Genomic DNA, 24,530 nt, shown 5'->3' with positions numbered 1-24,530 from the left:
CCTTCCAAAACATGACAATCTTATTGTGTTTCAAGATCCCTTTGTTTGGCCCGAGCACCTGCAGCCAATTGCACCTTGCTAATCTTGACCTCGGTTATACACGTCCTTTCACTTTCCAGACAGTGTCATTTGAGTGAACATTAACACCTTATACTCAAAAGGTTCTCGATCAGCTGGATGTGGGCAGTAGCTACGATAATTAAATCAGCTCAAACGAAGTGGTATTATCTCCTTGATATCTGAGCCCAGTAAAGGCTATTATTGATAATAATTGCGCAACTACAGACACCTTAAAGTCATGAGAGAAGGCTTCAAACCCCGTGAGAGGAGTTGAAGGTGTTTACTGTTTCGCGTAAAGAGAACATTATTCACTGAAATTTCAAAACGACAATATGGTCACTCGTTTTCGGACTATTTGCTATTGTCATGTGTAATATATAATTCATATTGTGCTAAAATATTTAGAACATTCAACGGTGACAAGTGGTTTCCGTTACTATTGTTGAATTTATTCGTTTCTTTGTTTGTTGTTTAGCGTCAGTCTGTAAGTAAACTAGACAATCCTGACAAGGGCGTAGCTATCTTTATAAATGATTTTATACAGGCTTACACATGATTTTTGTTTCATAAAACTTCCAATTGTTGCCAAGAATACCTACAAACACGCTATCAGAACAATTTAAATATGGTAAACCCTCTGTGAATCATATGGACTACAATATTACTCATAAATTACAAAGCATCAACAACGCAGTCGCCGTGTAAAGTAAAAACGTTATTCTTCATGTTATGAAAGAGAAAGCTGTCTTTGTTCAGTGATAACAAATGAAAGTTGGCAAAGCCCCAAATACCACCTAAATAATAAAGGTTTGCAACCCCTCGGGCTATGCACTTGGCCTGTGATCAATATCATGAGCATCAAACAAAGTCAACCAACTGATCCCGTTAGTCGTCTTTTACGACAAGCATTCAACCCTGACCTTCAGGTCCATGGAATAACCCACCCTCCCAGTTAAGCCACTGCCATGTTGAATATCATCAATTATCTTGAAATTTGCTATATTGGTACCATGTACAGTAATTTTTAAATTTCAAGATCACGCTTGTGAAATTTTAAAGTGTGTGTTTCACATTTCATCCCATGATCGTGAAACTTCAATTTATTATAATGTTAAACAATTGAAGCATCTTCAATGATCTACTGAGTATGTGAATTTTTTTTAAAAAAATCTGAAAGACAAATGGCCCTAAACGACACCGGTACGTTCGACCTGTGCATCTGAAAGCCTGGTCTACCATTAACACTGGGATTTGATCCTTATCTGACCACTTAACGCTCGTCCACAGATCGGTATCAACACTTGGCCTCAGGCTACCCTTCCCAGTGTACGTTGGGATACAGGATATATACACTTTTGTTCCAAGCCCAACCAATTATTTATCCAACAAATATGTTTGTCTCATGCCATCGGTAGGATGGTCACATTATGTCGGCCTTTGACTGATCTGCGTGGGTCGCTTGGTTCATTGCCCCAGCTGAAACGGGGCGGTAGGGTAACCTGTGGTTAAAGCGTTCGCTCATCACCTTGGAGACCTGGGTTCGATTCCCGTCATGGAATATGGTCGACGGTGGAGTGACTCATGAAACATGACGCTTCTATTACTTCTGTTATAATCATTACTCCCGCCGATACTGCTGCTGCTGCTACTACTACTGCTGCTGCTACTACTACTGCTGCTGCTGCTACTACTACTACTACCACCACCACCACCATCACCACCACTACTACTACCACTGCTGCTGCTACTACTACTGCTGCTGCTACTACCACTGCTGCTGCTGCTGCTGCTGCCGCCGCCACCACCACCACCACCACCACTACTACTACTACTACTACCACCACCACCACCACCACTACTACTGCTGCTGCTACTACTACTACCACTACTACTACTACTGCTGCTGCTACTACTACTACCAACACTGCTACTGCTGCTGCTACTACTACTACCACTGCTGCTGCTACTACTGCTGCTGCTACTACTACTACCAACACTGCTACTGCTGCTGCTACTACTACTACTACTGCTGCTGCTACTACTACTACCAACACTGCTACTGCTGCTGCTACTACTACTACCACTACTACTACTACTGCTGCTGCTACTACTACTACCAACACTGCTACTGCTGCTGCTACTACTACTACTACTGCTGCTGCTACTGCTGCTGCTGCTACTACTGCTGCTGCTACTACTACAATCACTACCACCACTACTACTACTGCTACTACTACTACTGCCACTACTACTACTACCACCACTACTACTACTGCTACTACTACTGCTGCTGCTGCTATTACTACTACTACCACCACCACTACTACTACCACCACTACTACTACTGCTGCTACTATCACTACTACTGCTACTGCTACTACTACTGAGCAGCGGTGTAGCCTCGTGGTAATAGTGTTCGCTCGTCACACTGAAGACATGTGTTCGATTACCCGCATGGCTATATGTGAAGCCCATTTTTGATACCACCGCCCTGATATTGCTGGAATATTGCTAAAGCGGGTTAAAACTAAACTCACTCCACTACTACTGACAATGACGTTGCTGTTACTACTATAAACAACATCTACAACTACGAACATGACATCACCTCGCTCACGTCTTACAATACGTTTAGACTTCCTAAACCTAACCTCTAAATGGATATTATAGATATTATTGTTAAATGTATAAAAGACACATTGTTTCCAAACAACAAGTGCACAAAATAAACAAAAAAACAAAACAAACAGCTTCCTGCGTAAACATGACGCAGTAATGGGGGCGGTAGGGTAGCCTAGTGGTTAAAGCGTCCTCTCGTCACGCCGAAAACCCAGGTTCTATTCCCCATATGGGTTCAATTTGTGGTGTTGCCCCTCTCCGTGATATTGCTAAAATATTACTAAAAGCAGCGTAAAACTCGCTCACTCATGCAGTAATGTTTCACCGGATCAACTGATATCCTATAACGAGTCAGCTCAGAGGTCACTGACCAACGGTTTTCGTAATGTTATGTCTCTGGGTATCAACATGGCGATTACTTGTCTTGAACTGATTCCTTTAACCGTGTATAAGTACTTTGTGCGTGTTTGTGCATGACTATATTGAAACTGTCCTCCATCGTCAGAAATGTAGATCTGATAAATATGGTCACTACAAACGCTGCCGACGAGTGAACTTTTATCTGAATCTGAAGAAGACATTTTGACATAGATATCCAGAAGTCTTTTGCGCCTGAGAAACATTTTGTCCTGTCATTAGTTTGTGGACTGCCAAACGGGCGCCACAAGCATGTGCCTTATCATTAATATAAACCAGTCGAAATATGTGGAGGATATTCCATTTTGCGAGCATACCACTAGCCAGTGCCAACGGAAATGAGAAAAAGTAATGTATGTCCATACAGGAGAAACACTTCTAAAGGAATGGAATAAATTGCCACACGTTTTCAATTAATTTCTCTTCGTCATCTGTTTGCTCCTTAGTCTCGCCATTTGCGTTTTATCAATCCAAGTCCAATGTCCCCTACACATTTTTGAATGGAATAAATAGAATGATAAAATCCTGCTCCTTGCCAAATTAGGGGAGATAACTCATACTAATAGAGTAATCTATCCATACCGTGGAATAACTGGAACACTACTCATGGGGAAGAGGAGCCCAACTCACTCACTCTCTCAATCAACCAGTCTCCTCTTTCACCAAGCTGTGACTATGCTATACCATGTGGTCTGTACGTTAAGACCTTGTTTAGACCATTGTTGATCATATCAAAATGGGGTATCTACATCCGAAATAGTCCTCTAGCAGTGTTAACCCATCTCACTTACCCACCCAAACTTCGAGTGGAGCTACACATACTCAAAGCCATGACATCTCCACGAAATAAACAAGGATAGCTAACCACTTGAACACTGGGGTTATTAACACTGAAAGTTGAGAAGTACAGGATCTACCGAAGTATTCCTACAATGAGTTAAAACGTATCGTTTAATGAAACCTTTTGTTAAGAATTTGTCAATTTTTACTGATTTTTATTACATGTATATATTATACTCATGACAATAATCTTTTCAGAGTTAAGATTTGTTTCACAATACATCAATTCACGTGTAAACAATACCGTCAATCAGTATGGAATATTTTGCAAAACCTAGTTTAGAACAGCTGCCTGAAGGAAGTGGCTACATTTACAGTGAGTCTAAATTTTTGATGAGTAGTGTAGATAAGACGTTGTTATGTTACCCCGTGGAAACTTTAACGTTACGACCGACAGTTCCTAAGTGACATGTGTTAGCAATTAAGCTGCTATGTTGAAACATATCATTCCTTCATATTCAACAACAATACAATACATACTTACTGATCCTAGTTCGGACAGCCGATGTATGGAGACGTACAGGTAAACCTTCTAAGTACAAAGCCGGATCCTGACTGGTGTTATGTACGTCATGCGCAACCCCACCCTAAGACATAACGCTACCGGTAATGCTACCGCAACTCCGCCATTAGGCCCGATCGGGAGTGCTGTGTATTGAAGGGATTAGGGCACCGGTTATATCGATGCCAAATACCCACCACCTAAAGACACAAGCCTGATCAGGTATCACTAGTCATTGTGAAAAAGGTGTCATGCAGAACTGTAGTTGTCATAACTCGCCTTGATTGGCTTCGCCTGGCGTGACAGTGCAATGAGCTGTATGTTGGCCCGAGAATCCGTCATATTTTTTTTGCAAGTGTATTGTCTTATAAAACCAGTTGCTATCAATGTAAAAATTAATACATGACTTACAACACAATGTACAGTACATAACAATTGGGCCAGTGACTGTGAAGATTTACAAGTCCGTCTAGTTTTTGACTAGCCACGGGCTAGCGGACCAATGGCTATGTCGCACACTGCCGTGTGTTTTGTCTTTTCATAATGAATTTCTAACAATACATAATACATGAAGTTACATGGAATGTGTCATATTGCTCATAAGTGTGTTTTCTCTTTCCATATGAAATATACTGCTGTCAATGCATAGTACATGTCAGAGAGTATCGGAATGCCTAGATCGATATATTTATCTACATGTATATATTTATCTATCCATCCATCTATCTATCTATCTAAGAATATTAACACGGGGAATTCCGAACAGAAGTTACGGGCTTTAAGGTAGATGAGATAAACTTTTCAGAAGGCATGGAAGGCACTATTAATACCCTGGGGTAAATACAATCGGGGCCATTTATTAGACATACCACAACGTTTTTAGTCAAATCTAAATCGACATTATTCACACAGTAATCAACAACGGAGGGTGCCAGAGACACAAGAGAAAGCCGTTCTTCTAACAGTGAGTGAGTTTTGTTTTACGCCGCTTTTAGCAATATTCCAGCGATATCACGGCGGGGGACACCAGAAAATGGGCCTCACACATTGTACCCATGTGGGGAATCGAACCCGGGTCTTCGGCGTGACGAGCGAACGCTTTAACCACTAGGCTAACCCCCGCCCCCCGTTCTTCTAACAGCCAAAGTAGGTCGTTCTAACAGATCTGTAATGGGCGAGTTAATGAGTATTGTTTTAGCAATATTCCAGCAATGTCGATTTGTAATGGAATGTGCTCAGATCTCTGCTGTGGTGACCCGTGAAGGTCCGGGATAGATTAGGCCTTCAGCAACCCATGCTTGCCATAAAAGGCGACTATGCTTGTCGTAAGAGGCGACTAAAGGGACCGGGTGGTCATGCTGGCTGACTTGGTTGACGCATGTCATCGGTTCCCAATTGTGCAGATCGATGCTCATGTTGTTGATCACTGAATTGTCTGGTCCAGACGCGATTATTTACAGACAGTCGCCATATATCTGGAATATTGTTGAGTGTGGCGTAAACCTAAAGTCAAGCACTGCTGTGGTAACGAGAACCAAAATATGATTTTGTATTCTACTTGTATGGATGCCAGCCATACTTGTCTCCCCTTGAAGAACCAGGCTATAATTGACCTCAAGCAACCTATGCTTGTCTCCCCCTAAAGGATCGGACCACCATTGATCTCAAGCAACCCACGCTTGTCTCCCGTTGAAGATCCGGGTCAGAATTGATCTTAAGCAACCGATACTTGTAAGAGACTATCAATATCGATCAATATGCCAGTTATGTAGATCGATGCCCAAAATGGCAATCACTTCACTGTCTATCAAGAATTAACATTACTTTTACCATCCAGCTCAACAGCCACGATGTTCTCCAGGTGTCAGAGGTCCGAGATTTCGTGGAGGCGATTTCGGTTGTTTATACAAGAAGTTATAACATACCTCTCAATATTTGAATAAATACGGCAGGTAAGAGAGGGCTGTTTATATTTTTCACGTACGATGAGAGATATGTGTTATTTTTTCATGGAGACTTGGACACAAAACCGAAAAGATCAAAACCCGGTCTTAGGCAAAAAGAACAGACGTTCAACTACCAGGCAACCCACCAAATCCAAACTTTAGCCAAAGTTAACGCAGGCTGTCAAGACACATTCTTCCCCGAAATTCTGTCTCAGGTGATACCAACGAAAATATTGTTAACATCAGTTTTGTGTTCATCCGAATGGAATAAGAACTGGTTGTAATTAATTCCACAAATATTATTTACAAGACAATTACGTATTTCAAAATATTCCCCATCAAAGACTATTACAGGCATTGCCTGTAGTTTCTGCGCGTCATTTGCTGGCAACCACCCCTTGCACGTGCAAATCATGTTATTCCCGTGAATTCGCCAGCAGCTCGCGGCCGTCTGCGCGGCGGTGTTATCGAATGTAATGGATACCTTTTATCAACATGAAATTAGGAGCGTTCGAAACTGAAATAATTCATCCAACACGGACGGTATAAATGTCAACAAAATCTAAACAACTTGCGCAACAACGTTTTAAATGCATAAGGTAAGAGAGTTGTTCTTTATTATTGAAATGCGATGACAATGCCAGGTTAATTACGGCCTTTGATGGGTATTTAAAGTTCAGTTCAACTCTGTAACCCTGGATCACAAAATATCAACGCAGCTTGCTTCGATTCCAGTAAACATGAGATACCCATCCTGTTGTGATTACACAGTTTTCCTCAAATATTTGTAGGATGGCGGTGGGCTAGCCTTGTACTTCGTTCGTCACGCCGGAGACCCACATAATGGCACATGGTACAGTGTGTGAAACAATGTCTGGTGTTTTGGTGCACACCGCTGTGATGTTGCTCGAATATTGCTAAAAGCGCCATAAAACCACATTGACATCGGCAGGGATATAGAAGCGTCGGGTGTGGTGATGTGGTACTTAAGCTGTCAAAGACGCTGTTCGATTCCCCTGATTGTGTAAAAGTATGAAACGAAATTCTAATGTCACCGTCTTGATATTGCCAAAACACTGCATGATAAAATTCAGAATGTTCATCATCTCCAACTCATCTGATGTGCGTATATTTGAAACAATTGAGAAAGATAGGTAAAATTAGGTTCCTGTCCACAAACGCCATGTTTATATCCTGAAAAGCACATGAATTCACGTTCACCCATGGTGGATTCGAATCCCGGATGTCACTGGAACCCCGAAAGACCTAGAATCCGTACTTTACTGAGAAAGTGTAACTTTAAATGTACCATATGTCACTCTTAAAGGTCCAAATCGTAAGTATCAGCTTAATGTAGAAGACGAGGCCTTGCATCTACAGTTGAATTTTTTAACATCGTATCTTGAATTTTAGAAACAATGCAATGGCCATAATGAACTTCCGTACCCCCCACCCCCTACCCCCATTAGGGCTGCGCAATATTTACCCCTTCGGACATGAAATCGATACGAATTGCGATATTTGGATCGAAAACCGGCCTTTCGACAGGCATTCGGAAAACTTCGTAACACTCGGAAATCTTATTTCCGTTTTTCGCACCGGAAGTCAAGTTATGTCCGGTTTGACGTCGTGTTCTTATTTTCGTTCAATTGTTTTGTAATGGCTGGTATCTGAATGTTATAAATATTTACTCATTAATGACCAGTGACCAGGTCAAGATGATGTCTAAAATCTCGGGGCTTTTTGAGAATGGAGAAACTAGTTCAAACCAGTAACCACAGTGTTGGTGTTAAATATGTTTTTGCCTTGTCTCCAAATATTATTTATTTTGACATGATTAAAAGCTTTTTCTTAAAGCCTAATAAGACATAGTGGATGTTGTTGTGTTTTGCCTTATAAATCAAGCATTAACTCGGTCATAAGTAATGCTTTGTGAAACAATGTTCTTGTAATATATTGCAATACGTATCGCAATATGAACATTCTCTGCAATACCCACCCTTACTCCCCATAACGGCTTATCTGACTTATAAGTAATAATATGTCTCGTTATATATTTACGCCATGTAATATCTTAATCCTTTTATCTGATATAAGTTGATGTCACCTGCTCGGTATCAACACTGAACTAGGGGCGGGGGAGGCCGTTTGTTTAAGGTCCCTCGAACAGCTGTGACTGGTTACACAGCCTTATGTTCAGACCATAGATTTATACTGATTATGTTTAGGTGTGCGGTGGGGTAGCCAAGTGGTTAGGGCGTTCGCTTGTTGTCGCAAGGACCTGGTTCGATTCTCCACACGAGTACAATGTGTGAAGCTGTAGCGTGACGTTGCTTGGCTAAAGGCTGGGTAAACAATACTTACTGCCTCCCTCGCTATTGTTTACAGGTTTTTCAGACCCACTTATGCCCATGGGTATCTCATAGAGGTGAAGTTCTGAATCCGGCAGCACTTTGGGCTTGCCTCCCTCATTTACTTGCCTCACAGTGTTAGAACCGCAATATAAATTTTAATACGTTCAGGGAAGCATACGATCAACCTATGAGACCGAGGTATTAGCTGACGATTACACCGAATGTCCGCTTTTAATATACATACTGTCAACACAGGGGTTAAGCCCTGTCCGTGTTCAAGCCGGAAGTCCGTCATCGTTAACAACCATTTCCCCGATCGACAGTCGTTCCCGGTAGAGTGAGTCACAAACGTCGTCAGATCTTGATATTTCCAAGTAGTAAATGTTTATGAAATCGACTTGGATAATAATCGATTCCCTATATCATTTGCTCATGACACATACTATTTTGTTTATATTTGAAGCATTTCTTGACAAGTCTTTCGGCGCGAATCGGAAAAGCCGAGAAAGCCACCACTTTCGACGTCTCTGTATAGTCTGTTTGTAGTGAAAACGTACCGATGAATTTAACTTTAAACAAAAAGTTAATTAAATAAAGCGAAATAAAGAGTGCGAATGCTCCTAATTTTACCTTGCCAATTGAAAATTTTAATCTCAATCGATACGTTTTCACCACAAACAGACTACACAAAAAATAAATCAATTTAAGATATTTCCCGTATTGTGCATTTTTAGGCTAAATGGGGTTATGTTTGTGTCAAGATTTTAGCTTTTGTTGAAACATGCAAACTGAGATATTAACGTAAGCAATAACTGTACGCATCGATGGTTTAATCACTGTACGGGTTGTTGGTTTCTTCTCGCAGAGAACTGTCTTGGTAGTTGCAGGTATCGAATTCTGATTCGTTCCCTTTTCCTCTTTCGCTGGTCGCCATTACAACGAAAGGATATACTAAGATGATTTGTTCCTTTGCTTTCTATCATGGATGGAAGTTTCCAATGTATAATATTGATACTGATATTAACAGTCATACGACGACATATGTCGGAGAGTCAGCTGGTCTGATCACCCGATCCCGTCAGTCAGCGAGAAGCATGGGTTACTGAAGACCTGTTCTAACCCGGATGTTCCTTGTTAATATTAGATCTACTTGAAAATATGCAGATTATATCTTTTTTATGTTCTTGACACAAAAAAAACTTTCTCGCATGTAAGTGTCATATAAGTGTATTTTTTGGTGTCATATACTTGATCGTTCCGATTAAAATTCGACAATCTTCTTGTGTTTCGAAATCCCTATATTGATATATGTCTGGCCCAAGCACCTGCAGCCAAGGGCACACTTATCCCCATTGTACCCCGCCTCTACCTTGGTGATCGGTTTGACCAGTAGATAAAGTGTGCCCTCGTAAGACCGAAAACCCGGGTTGAAATCCCCATTCCTGCTGTACCCTGCTGTGATACTGAATATTTGGTTGGATGTTTTTTCTCAATAAAAGCTGACAACCGTAAAACATCTGGCAAATGATAAAAATAGTTTCGTACTTCAAATACAAATTTTGTTTTGTTTCCAATTCGAAGTGTTATGACGCCCACACAGTAGGACACATCTGATGAATCATTCTGATTTGGTCGTTAAAGCGTAAATCGAACTGACATTACAGAAAGTGACTTTGATAGAATAATCCTTTCAGTTGTTTGATCCGTAAGTTTCGGAATAGCAATAATGATCTTCCTGGTGTGGCAACATTCTACTTCAAATACTCTATTTCAAGATTTGATCACGAATTCAGTGGGGGCAGTTACAATGGAACCGGCAACACGATACATCATGAAGTTTTGTCAGGTAGTTTAGTGACATTCCAGTGGTGTCGCTTTTGAACGATCTCTATCTTGGTACAGTGTGCGAGGTAATTATTTTGGTATGTTGAGGGAAATGTGATATGTATTATACACTACAGTTTATTTCCTGTCATATCAAGTTGTGTGACGCCGTGACGTAACAATCTATGTCACAAAGAACACTCGTTTTCCGTGTGGTTTCTGTTTATTGAGCGAGATGTTTATCTCGGTAAATGTAAAAGTTGGCATTATTTTTGCCTTCCTGAAAGATTCAGATTACGTAACATGTAACAGTCTATAGACTGTTGAGATGAAACCAACCCGTGAAGGGATCAGTCCACCATTTGGTACATTCAACAGCAGTTCAAACATCACTGATTATAATCATTTAGAACGTTGTTTTTATATTTTGGCTCTAGATTTGTTCCACAGGCGGTCTTGAATTGGAATCTGGATTATCTCACGGACTGGGCTCCTAACTAAGCGAGTAAACTTGCCATGTTTACTGCATTAACTAAGATTAGAACCAGTTTAGATATATTTTGTGTCTACGTTGCACGTACAGTAATCTAACAAAACACAGGGTACATCATACGAAGTGTGGCAATATAACGACTATTCATTATGAGGTGTGGCAATACAGCGAAAATGTAATACGAAGTGTTGCAATATAATGAATATTCAGTATGAGGTGTGGCAATATAACGAATATTCAGTACTTGTGGCAATGTTGCAAATATGTAAATACGAAGTGTGGAAAGACAACGAATATTCATTATGAGGTGTGGCAATACTGCGAATATGTAATACGAATATTCATTATGAGGTGTGGCAATACAGCGAATGTGTAATACGAATATTCATTATGAGGTGTGGCAATACAGCGAATGTGTAATACAAATATTCAGTATGAGGTGTGGCAATACAGCGAATATGTAATACTGAGTGTGGCAATACAGCGAATATTCATTATCAGGTGTGGCAATACAGAGAATATGTAATACGAATATTCATTATAAGGTGTGGCAGTACAGCGAATATGTAATACGAATATTCATTATGAGGTGTGGCAATACAGCGAATATGTAATACGAATATTCATTATGAGGTGTGGCAATACAGCGAATGTGTAATACGAATATTCAGTATGAGGTGTGGCAATACAGCGAATATGTAATACTGAGTGTGGCAATATAACGAATATTCAGTATGAGGTGTGGCAATACAGCGAATATGTAATACGAATACTCATTATGAGGTGTGGCAATACAGCGAATGTGTAATACGAATATTCAGTATGAGGTGTGGCAATACAGCAAATATGTAATACTGAGTGTGGCAATATAACGGATATTCAGTATGAGGTGTGGCAATACAGCGAATATGTAATACTGAGTGTGGCAATATAACGAATATTCAGTATGAAGTGTGGCAATACAGCGAATATGTAATGCGAATATTCAGTATGAGGTGTGGCAATACAGCGAATATGTATTACGAAGTATAGCAATACATGGTCATACTTTCTTAAATCAGTACTATTAGTACAAGTTCCTAAAAGAGATTTGGCAGCAGTTGGTAGCATTTCCTAGATCGGGTGGACAATACAACTTGCAGTTGCAATACACGTGACATGAAAACTGTGTGATCTGTAAACGTTTTCTGAGTAGTGTTATACAACTATATAAGCAAAGCCCTGGAATGAATAGGTAGGAGATAAACATACAGTGTTGGAAAAAGGTATATAACGTGATTATATACCTCTGAATGACTTTGATTAACCAATCACAATCCAGTATGTACTGAAGTCATAGTAGAATCATGTTTTATGACACTGACCAAAACAATCTGCGCTAGGCAAACCGGTGGTTAATATCATAAGCAACCATTTAGGAATTCCAGATGACCCGCAATCGAACAAGTCACAGTCTTATACCCGACCCTATCTCAGTATCAAGAGGTATGTTTGACAAGTCAATAGGCATATAATGTCCATAATATAATCCGATTGCCGTGATCCAAGTTGTGGCCCTCCTCTACTAATTGTAATCCAGGCGCTCACGGAGAACATAATGTTGGCCAAATGCGGAATTTACAAATCTTTAGATTTAGTATTGTTTCACGATACACGCTACTGGTTCACAATCGTTGAGTATTTTAAATAGTATGACATGTGATCATCCCTATCAAAAGTTGAGTTGTAAGTGACTTTGAGCCCCACAATTCTGTTTCTGTATACTCATGTGGTTTGATGTCGACAATCCCACACTTTTAACCATCATTTCATGTACAGGGATAGTTTCACGATTCCATTATAAATGCTGTTGAAACAAACTTCAAACGCATCCCTATCACCTGCAGCGTTGACGCCAGGTCGACGGGTTTGTGCAAGTGTTACGTTTCTGACATGTAAAGAGTTAAAAAGGTCATCCTACCTGCTGCTGGTAAACTATCCACTTTGTGTCCTCGGCTAGTTAGAAATTTACTGCTTGCTTGTAGTAATCCACAGAACCTAAGCGTCCTTTAAGTCTGTACCGCCGTTTAACACACCAAAAGAGCGCATAGGCAACACAACCGCTCGCGTTGCGGACGTGTTTGTTTCTGAGTGACCGTATCGATTACTACCTTCTCCGGTTGGTTGATTGCCATACATAATCCGGCGACGTTTGCGAGAAGAAAATCCATTTATTCTTTGATCTTGGCAATGTAACCGAAAAATTACATATCAAAGTATATAAGTGGCATTGTAGTGCAGTATAATTGCAATGTGACCTCTATCAGCGCGCATGGCGTGAATGATGCCGATTGACATCTAGTGATTTGGCCGATGTTGCGTTATATTCTGATGTAAGTGCTGTAGGTGGTTGTGCCACATTGTTAACAACACCAGAGTCAGCAAGATTTAACGAGTATCAGAGAGAACATCGACATTTAGAGTATAGTAAGTGTGGTCAGGACGTTATCTGTATACCTGGGGCTCCTTTCACAAAGCAACCTTGACTAAGGTTGACTTTAAAGTATTAAACGTTGGGAGTTAAGGTTAACCTTATTAAAGGTTGCTTTGTTAAAGGAGCCCATGGATCGCAATTTAAGAGTACACATGTACCAAAGGGTTCATTTGCGCATTTATGAAAAGTAGGCTTGTTTTTATCGTCGAGGAGCCTCTTAAAATATATCCTGAACTACTTAGTGGGCATCTTAGTTGACAAGGTGGTCAAGCCCGATGACGGGACTCTGATCGTCACATCAACCACTAGTTTATCGGGTCAGTTATTACCGGATGCTACCAGGTTATCGACTAGTCTCTGAAATGAACATATTTTGCAGAAAAAATCCCATAGTTAAAAAAAGATACAATGAAAGGGGGCCCTGAGACTTTTTTGTTTTACAGTTATTACCAGATGTTATATGCGTGGTTGGACATCTAAGATGAAAGTGACGGGACAAAGTACGCAAAGTAGTAAACGTGACCGCACATCGACCATCTTCGAATTGACAGCAGAACTTCAATGGTGTATACCGTATGATTTATAAAGAAGATATACGTTTTGAGAACTACCGACTGAGACTGGACGCTGATCTGACATCATCCCAAGAGTGGAACGTTTGTGCTTCCGTGGTTGGTGAAGAGTTCCACTACCTTTCAGGTGTGATGCTCGTCTACAGTCGACCTCTATTTTCATGGATAAAGGTCTCTACAGATGGCCTGGTATTTATAAGCTCAAACAAAATGTGTATCCACTACGAAAAAAAAACATGAGGAAAACGTATCTAAAGTCATCAGTACCATCTTTAGAATATTCACGAATGTGCGATTCGTGTGCGAGCCCAATTCTGTCATGTTTGACTGAAACTGACTCACAATACGTATATGCCTATTAAATTGATTTGGCATTTTATGGGAATGTATTTTGCACTTGTTTCTCATGTAACACAGTTTGTAATTTTTCTGATTGTAAACAAACTGATAGTCCGGCTGAAGTTTTTTTTTCCAGCGCATCAGCGCATATGACAGGTGGAACCAGTACTATGCGGCGACTGGGCAACTTGGCAGCAGTACTAGTGCTACCGTGACTTATACGTAATCTGTGCGAAACGGACCAGCCGGTAATAACAGAAGCTGACAATTGAATGCTTCTCCGACTTTGCTGCTAATTTGTGACGTAACGGTAATATAATGTAATCTGGTGATAATGGGAGTAAGGCGCCATGTACAAATGGTAGTTTTATAATCATGGCCAATACCTAAAAACACAGATCATATACGCTGCGGGGTACCTCCTGAAGTAAATATCTTTCAGGAGTACTTTTAAAATTCAAGTTAGCTGTATAGGCTGACCAGACAACAACTGATGGTGTGTCAACACCTGGATTTCTGGACTTCCCCTCCTAAATTTAACACTACAATATCATTTTAGCTCCTGACCCCCACGCTTGTCATGAATGGGGGTGATGGGGTAGCATAGCGGTTAAAGCATTGGCTCGTCACACCAAAGACCCTGGTTCGATTCCCCACATTGGTCCAGTGTGTGAAGCCTATTTCTGTTATCCCCCATTCACAAAGCGGCGTTAAACCATGCTCGTTCGCTAAAAGCGACGTTAAACCAGGGATAATTATGTACAGCACCTATATGGTCTCCCTGGCTAAACCCAACTCATTTACTCACTTCTCAGTCAAAGGGATTGGGTGGCCTAGTTTACTGTGTTTCGGCTGATGCATGCCATTGTTCCACAGTCGCACAGATCGGTGTTTATGATGAGACTCTCTGGATTGTATGGTCCAGACTTGAATATTTACGGATAGCTGGAAAATTGCAAAGTGAAACATCAACCCAAAGACGTGGATTTAATTCTCCTCATTAATACAATACGTGGAACATATATCACATGGCCCCCTCATGATATTGCTGAGGCATTGCTAAAAGCGGTGTACAACTATACTCACTCACTCACTTTACATGTGTACTAACGTTATTATTGATGTCCGGCCAAGTAGGTGAGGGACCCACTTCAGAACGTCACCGTAGCTCCACGACTGTCCACGTCCTAAGTCTGTATTACCTTTCCTGAGTCGTGACCTCCAGGTTCAAGGGAGCTGTTTCTGCATTTGTGGAACAGTTACACAGCATTTGCATTTGATAATGGTGTTACAGCGCAACGTCGTATCTGTTACAATAGACAAGTTGTTTAACCCGTAAAAACGTTCCTCTTCATAATATCAGCTTCTTAATGGTACTTAAGGGACAAATTCGCTACACCATAACACTTTCTTAAAGACATTGTGTATTCGTTTGTGCGTAGTGGTTAAAGCGTTCGCTCGTCACGCCGAAGACTCGGTTCGATTCCCCACATGGGTGCAATGTGTGAGGCCCATTTTCTGGTGTCCCCCGCAGTGATATCGCTGGAATATTGCTAAAAGCGGCGTAAAACCAAACTCACTCACTCGTTTATGATATTTATTTGATAATGAAACAATATTACCAAACCGTTCCCATATCTCTACCATAATTACAAGGGCTTTGGTGTAGCCTAAATATTGGATCTACAAATCCCGACGGGTGGCCTTGCCGAGTATGCCACGGAGTTATGAAGCGCTAATAAAATCTTACTTGACGGTTGTTGAGAACGTGTTACAGACAGTCCCGAGTTTGTGACTTGAGAGAGTAACTGTCAAGGCAGAACGTCTGGAGGTTTTTTTCCACTTCACGACCTGATACACCAGTACATAAGCTTCAAGGCCAATTTTGTTTGCTCTGCTGTGAAGAAAACGTGATTTCGATTTCGTAGTTGTGGGCTTTGTCAAGATACAAACTGTGTAACACAGTATATCTATAAAACGTTGTCGCCAGCTAGTACAGGAACAATAAACTAAAAACGAGTGTTACTGACTGAATATGCAGAATTGTCTCCCCGCTGTGACGGGAATGAACGAGGTGCTGTGCGTAACGGGGCTGATACAATCCAGAGAGTCAGAGGTTCCCTGAAAACCACCAGACGAACAACGCGTTCTTCACTTCTTCAGTTTCCTCAGTATAATGACGCCTGATCATATGGCATTCCTAACTTCTCGTCTTATCCTGGCAAGCCAAGAGGCGAGTAGTTACGAAAGGATCATATGGGTATGTCCCCTGAAGGTCCGGGGTAGAACAGGCCTTCAGCAACCCATGCTTGCCATAAACGGCGACTATGCTTGTCGTAAGAGGCGACTAACGGGGTCAGGTGGTCAGGCTCGCTGGGTTGGTTGACACATGTCATCGGTCGATGCTCACGTTGTTGATAACTGGATTGTCTGGATTTACAGACCGCCGCCATATAGCTCGATTATTACTGAGTGCGGCGTAAAACTAATTTCACTCATTCACTAGAGTGATCTCCCTTCCATATGTTCAAAATACTTTTTTTGATAGAACCAATTCGTCTTTATTATGCCGTTGGTGCTGTAAGAGGATTTCACTTATACAAAACACATTGGTCTCCAAATACAAGTGATATTTTAGACACCCAGTGTGTGAAGTGATGTGAAGTAAGAGAGTCGGACATACGTCAATTGAACAAATATTGTATGTTGAGCCCTTAAACCCCGACAGGTCTTACGTATAACCAGGGATAATCTACAACAGGGATAGGTCACTCGCTTGCATTCTTACAGTGTTATGTCTAATAAGTCATAAGGTACACGTCTTAACATCATGGTATAAACATCAGATGAATGCATTACATATATTGTCTATATCACTATATCTGGCCTATCATGCTGTATATTGCATCATGTCCAGACATATCTTATTGTATGTTGCATTACATCGGATCTATCATGTTCTATTAATCATAATGCATCACAGCCAGCATATGTTATATATTGCAAATACATCTGACATAATGTTGTTGATATCGCCTCCTGTAACATGTCATGTTGTAAATTGCAAAATACAGATGATATATTGCTTCGATATACAGCACTACACCCAACATACCATGTGCACTTAGTATCACATCTAACACATCATGCTGTATAAAGCACAAGACCCGACACAGTATATACAGTCAGGTCCAACCAACCGTGTTATACATCCAGTATTATGTGACAGATATTACCTATAGGTCTTATCAAACATATCTGCCACATCTGATATATCAGGCAGAGTTTAGTGTCAGATTGAATGCGTCTTGTATATTTCGCCACATCTGACTTATTGTGTTGTATATTTCATCATATAGCCGCCCTATAATATATGTTCCCAGTGGTACATCAGTACACTTATTATAAATAGGTTAACTAATTAATTAATATCTAACTAAAACAATGATAATTTTGTTTGTGTCAAAAGTGGAAACAGATCAAGACTTCACAAAAGCAGTTGCTGCATCACAGGTCAGGTTTTAACAGTGGGAGTAGAGGATGCCATTTCTTTTCATTTTTTTTCATTTCAGTCTATCTTTTGGCAATGAAGCTTTCAACAGTGAAAATATCTTTTAAAGTCTTTATAAAGTTATTAGATTTTGGAATGATTCCTTTCAAGGAAGAGACCTAGATATGTCTTTTTGCTGAAATGATATGATGAAGTAATGGGTTTTTACTTAAGGCACCATAATACACCAAATATTTTGCCAGATTACATTTTTGTATCAAGGATCCAAATTTGAAGATCATTCCAGAACTTCTTAGTTTCACAGCATTCCCATTAAACATGGCACAAGTTTTCATCCTCATCCTCACAAAAGCTGCATGAGGCACTTTTAATAAGGTTAATTTTAAAAAGTTCCTTTTTAGTATAGATGATACCATGTAAAAATTTGAGTTGGAAATCTAAGAGTTTCACATCATTAATGTCTTGTCTTGTCTGTAAGACTTTAAAGTCATTGGCCAATCAAAATTTGTATCATCGAACATATTTTCCCATTTGTGACACATATGAGCATTATTATAGTTAAATGACAATGTATCATAAAATAATCTTGAACCATGTGTTGATTTCATAAAATCCTGTTGATAAGAAGTTAGATTCATGTCATAGATGTCATAACACTAATCTCACTCATTCACTAGAGTGATCTCCCTTCCAAATGTTCAAAATACTGTTTTGATAGAAACAATTCGTCTTTATTATGCCGTTGGTGCTGTAAGAGGATTTCACTTATACAAAACACATTGGTCTCCAAATACAAGTGATATTTTAGACACCCAGTGTGTGAAGTGATGTGAAGTAAGAGAGTCGGACATACTTCAATTGAACAAATATTGTACGTATAACCAGGGATAATCTACAACAATGTGGTCCCTTGTAACTTTGTATATTTCACAATAAAGTGAGTTCTCCACAAATTGTTCATACAGTCTCACAATCTGCAGCCAGCTTTTATCACAATTGTCTTTCCACAGCTGTCTGGACATTTTGTGAGAACCTGAATTGGCAAAACAATTCCTTGTGGTTTTGTGCAGATGAGGCACATCCGATATGAAATGTAATTTCCGTTTTGGAAGTGAATATGGATTCCATGTCCAGTAGGTATTCTCCAGTTGTGGCACATGATGAATTTAAAAAAAATTCCTATTTGGGGTAGCACCATCGCACGTGATGAAAAGAGGCATCAATCCAACGATCTCTAGAGTTAAAACAGATTCCCACAATATGGGGTATGAAAACGATGATTCAATGCTTCTAGTGACAAATGCTGCATACGGATACCGGAAATCGGCTACAATTCCTTGGAACATTATCACTAGCACAGTACGGGCTAACTGGGGTTGTGTGTCTTTCAATGAATCTTCCAATCGTGGCAGTTCATTCCCAGTTTTATCCAGGTCCACATAGCCATTCTAATTCCAGATGACCTGTCATACACGAGTCCTTCTGGTACTTTCACCTCGTCCTGCAAAATTCCAACATAGGATTTAACATCAGTCTCCAGCATGCCACAGGCATTTGCTTCCTGCATCAGATGTTTAGCATATTCTGGATGGAACCCAAAGACTGCTGGGCAAAGAATGGGAATACTCAAGTGGGGTTCTCTTGCTTGGCAATTTTATAAAACATGCCGTGCAGCATCATAAGCTTTTCTGCTCTTGCTCCGCAAGTAAAGGCACCATTTGATCACCATATTGTGCCATCTCATGGAACGTTTGTCAGATGGGTTTGAATACCTCAATTGTTCCCAAAATAATCTTTATCATCAGGATAACTTCTTTGTACTTCATAGCTGTATTCTTTCAGCATGTGTCTCAAGTCCTCATCACAAGTAGTATTTAGTTTTAGTCCCTTACTTCCAACTGTACGAAACACTTTTTTCAGTTGAGCTAATTCACTCTTTAATGCCTTGTTCTGTGATTTAACAGTTTGAAATTTGTTCACAAGTTCAATTTTCGTCATGTGCTTATGTGTCTTATGAGACAGTTTGTCAGGGTGTAGCTGACATGGTTTAGGAGATAAGCTGTTGCGAGACAGTGTTTTCCTGAGTGTAGAACGATACCTAGAACAATGTTCACATTTTGTTTTTCCAAAAGCTAGCAGGGCACAGTGTGTTGACCGGATTGTTGAACTAAATTCAATGCTGTTGATGTTTATGCCACAGTCACATTCTCTATATGCTGATATGCCGGAAGCAGCAGACTGACTCAACCAAACACCTATTTGAACAAGATGGCTGTATTTGTCTTCATAATTTCCAAGGCAGGCATGGTATGAGGACAAGTTTGACAGAAGTGTCTTGACATCTGAGAGAGTCAAAAAGAACCTGAGCAAATCAATCCAAATATCATGATCATGTCCAATTTTCTGTCTGTGAACAGAGATAGATGCCATCAATGATGGTGTGATTGCCACTGCCAATTTAACAGCTAATTCGGAACCCTCGTAAAACTGTGCTAATTTTATCTCATCCTCTTTTGTCCGAATGATTGTGAAGTCTCCAAGTTGGTCATACTCTTCAAATAAAGCAGTTTTCAAACGTGAGTACTGTTGGTATCTTTTGTGACTAAGTATGCCAGTGACAACGTCGTCCAGATTGTCATCAGGGTTGTACTTGTGCATCTTGCCCACAAGTACATAAAACGCATCAGCTGAGCAGTTGTCAGAATCTGTTGATTCACCATGACTATGAAGTTCACTTGCAACTGCTTCTTGCTGGTGTTCAGCGGGACCGATGTAAAAAGCTGCTCAAGCATCAGCCCATTGTTGTTGTCTAATGCTGAAACAAAAATTAAGATATTAATTTAAACATATAAAATATAAAATATAATGATACTGCTCTATTTAGAAAGATTTCCTTATAAAAAATGAGGGCGCTCCAAACATCTGTGCCTTTTCATGGAGTTACTCTCAAAGCAAGATTTAACCACATCTTCGTTAGACTGCTAATATCTGGTTGAAGTGCAGTCACTGGGCATTATGTAATTTATAATGTTTGCCATGCACACAGTACTTACATATTGTCGTCAAGTATTCCTGGTTGACATGTTGTGTTGTCATAAAGTGTGGTTGGTGAAGCTGCATCCCTTATAGTTGATTTTTTTATCCACACTTTTAGACTTGCCAGAACGCTTAGATCGCCTTCCAATGCATCCTTTTTTTGTATCGTGGCATCTAAAACAACAAATCAAATGTATTCTAAATGTACACTTCTACTTTACATGACCACACCAAGTTTACACTTCGTGTCAGGACAGTGGAATACTTAGTAAAGAACATGCATTTACAGTACAGCGACTCAAACTGTGAAAAAGGGGAAATAATATTTAATTATATGACATTGTTATAAATTTGATGCCCTGGGATATCCTTGGATGGCCGTCTGTAAATCCACAGGTCTGGCAATGGTATCATCAATGCTCGACACAAACTGCTTCTGCGTGTCATAAGCCGTCCCTTTGCCCAAGATGTTGGACACCCAGCACGGCCGAGACATATGTTCGAATCGACTTGTTCAAACGGATGCTGCCGGCGCAAGGTAACCACTTTATTGTGTTCAACATAACTATTTTACAATTGTTTTTCATGCAGGGAGCCTGTTCCAACCTTGAAACGGTGAAAGCGACACTATCTTTAAAGGGGCACTGATACGGAGCATTTTTCGTGGACTAGTGTAAACTTTTGTTATTGTTTTTCTCCCGTGAGTACCCGGATGATATCCCAGAATTCGTGACTGGTTCGTGACCTTTGCTGCGCAATTGAGAGTTTAATTAGAGACAGGTCAACTAAGGTGAAGTCATTTTTACTTCATTACAAATGTATTATGAAAACAAATGAAACACTTTGAAGGTTAATCATCTGCCACTGGTAGAAATGGTGAAAAAAACTTATTAGGACGGAAAAATAACGAAGCCAATGTACGTCTCTATATTTTGTCTCATAACCCTAATTAGTTTATTGTCATATTTGTGTGATTTTAAAAATAAAAGAACACACGGTCTGCTTATACTTATGGTAAATTTTTAACATGACTAACATTTAAACATTGTATACACTGTCAATGTGGATCGTATTTGACACACGCCCTATGCGCGGTCTAGTGTGCGTTGTCTGTGATGTAGATTCTGCAGAATGCTACAACAAAGGAATTAAAACAAAATGCAAATAATTAATTTAAAACAGACTAATGTTATAGCAACAATGTCAGGCTACTACCTTGTTCAGGAATGTATCCATCAATATCCACATAAAAGAAAGATATTCCATTCATATGTAGCTGGTAAATAATCCTGCTCTGTGTCGTGTGTCTTACAACAGTCTAATTTGCGAAAAAGTAACACATCATTTCAGGTTTTTCACATTGGTGAAAACCAGATAAACCTCTCATTGGTCACTCACGATAGCACATCTAGAAACTGATTGTATGATGCCCACCATTCTAAGTAATTTAGTTAACCAATAAAGAGCAATCAATCTATCACCGCAATGGTGATTGATTCTTTGAAGGGAGGATGTTGTTTTTACGATCGCACTTTATGACAGGGTGTAGTCAGTATAGATTAGTACATCTACACACACTGCCTTTGACAAATCCGCTGTAGAAGATAAAAGTAATTAATCAATCAGTGTGTTAACGGTTAATCCTTTGATCCATGTTTGTTTTTGAAACTCACCTGATAAACCATTACATGCACAACTTTGCAGATTCTGGTACCTTTAGGTATGCACTTACCGAAACAAATCATAAAAAATGCCAATTCAACCTATATTGTAAACCAAAAGTTACTGTAATCTGATTGGTTGAAAAACATGATTAAATGGTATTAGATTCCCGGAATCTGAAAGACTATTCACCGCGTATTGACACGTAAACAATTGGTTTTGTTGTGTCAACAGTGGTGACGTCATTCAAATCATATTGTGACGTAAAGTTAGAATGACGTCACAAATGAGCAACTCCAGATGCTACCATGAGAACCAGCTGAAACGGCCAGCTGATGACACTTCACTGCTGTGTCCGTATTCGATGTAAACGAGTGCAGACACTAAAACCCCTTTGGTTTACTTTTGTGTTTACAATGTCGGTAAACATCATGTGTTGGCCAATTTCGGTGTGTTATTGAGTATTTGAAGCACGGGAATATTTCATTTGAAACCTCCGGCTGACGCCGTCGGTTCCAAATGCATTCCCGTGCTTCAAATACTCAATAACACCCGGAAATTGGCCAACACATGATGTTTATCTCCTAAAAGTTGGAAAAAACGCGATGAAAAAAAAGCCCGCGAAATCGGAGTTCAAACGTTTCACTAAATTCCCCCCAGCGCTGGGGGGAAAACTGGTTTCAACAGCTGTGCTGCGCTGCGTCCATAACGCATGCGCAGTGAATAGGTTCGCGGAGCTTGAAACAGTATGCATGCCCAGCGTCTGTGGTCGTGAGCAGTAGTCTAATCTTGGTTGTGTACACAAACAAGTAAATAATCTACTCGTTACGTAAATCAACTTGTTGTTTGTAGTAAGCAGTTTCTGTCACAGAGAAAGCTGAGTGTCTGGTTTATTCACACCCATGTGTCTGTCTGCCTGTCTGCTAAAGACAACATGCAATACACAGCTTCAATCATTGACCACGTGCAATTTGAACTTAACACCTATCAGACTATACGACATAAAGAAAATAAGTTGATTTATGACTCGTGCACCCGAGTCCCGTGTCTGCCACATTATGTAATTAGGCACGTGTGATACATACGACATGTTTTTATGTCTGTGGGTTGCAAACAAACTACGCTCATTTTTTTCGGATGACTGAATCTGACGGAAACTGGTGCAAACTCTTGTCACTTTCAAGTCCTGCTTTGTACTTTGACGGATGACAGATTCCAGTCACGCAGTAGTTTACTATCTCTACTGACATGATTTTTTATTGGATCGAGCGCAAATTCAGAGGACATGTATTTTCCAAACCCAGCATCTCTATATACATTCTTCATGGATAACGACTTCTTTTAGTGTATATGATTTTGTTTGACAACAGTCTATGAATCCATACTGAAACGACGCATCAAATACACAAAAAGAAGTTGTTATCCATAAAGAATCTTACTTTCTTGTGACTGGCTATACTTCTAAAATGTTCACCAAACAGATCATCTGTCTGTACACACAATGAACCCTCAGCATATCAGCAAATGAAACAGCCAATCAGAAGCCGTCGTTACACTTGTGTGCACATCCACGCGCTATCACTGGGTTCGGTCTCCCGAGCGATTCGTTTCGGGGTAAGTAAGCCCAAATATTGCACTTTTGAATCGCGATTGTACGCTTAGAATTTTGTTTATTTGTTTATTTAAAAGCATCAATGTATATTACATGTCATGAATAAGTGATAAATGTGTTTTAATTATGTTTGATTTTTTGGTTGCGTGTGACCTTTAAATCACATGTAATACATTTGCCACATCGGACCTTAATTAATATTGTTGAGTATTTACTCCTTTGTCGAACCTTTGTCGAGTTATCTGAGTGCTGTCATCACTAATTAAGCAA

The 24,530-nt window shown here is 40.0% G+C and overlaps 1 protein-coding gene and 2 pseudogenes across 1 annotated transcript in view; all 3 read right to left on the bottom strand.

The window, feature by feature from the left end:
- Positions 1-13,183, bottom strand: part of LOC137281252 (uncharacterized) — a 39,265-nt gene extending 26,082 nt beyond the window's left edge. The window contains exon 1 of the mRNA XM_067812397.1: positions 13,016-13,183. The gene's annotated coding sequence lies outside the window, so the exon portion shown is untranslated. The remainder of the gene's footprint in view (positions 1-13,015) is intronic.
- A 5,621-nt stretch (positions 13,184-18,804) lies between these two features.
- LOC137280759 (uncharacterized) lies at positions 18,805-19,721 on the bottom strand (annotated as a pseudogene).
- Positions 19,722-19,723: 2 nt separating this feature from the next.
- On the bottom strand, positions 19,724-21,160 carry LOC137280758 (uncharacterized; annotated as a pseudogene).
- Between the last annotated feature and the right edge of the window lie 3,370 nt (positions 21,161-24,530).

This window comes from Haliotis asinina, chromosome 4, assembly GCF_037392515.1.
Source record: "Haliotis asinina isolate JCU_RB_2024 chromosome 4, JCU_Hal_asi_v2, whole genome shotgun sequence".
Lineage (NCBI taxonomy): Eukaryota > Metazoa > Mollusca > Gastropoda > Lepetellida > Haliotidae > Haliotis > Haliotis asinina.
Note: the sequence above shows the minus strand (reverse complement) of the source record. Positions and strands in the feature narration are given on the sequence as shown.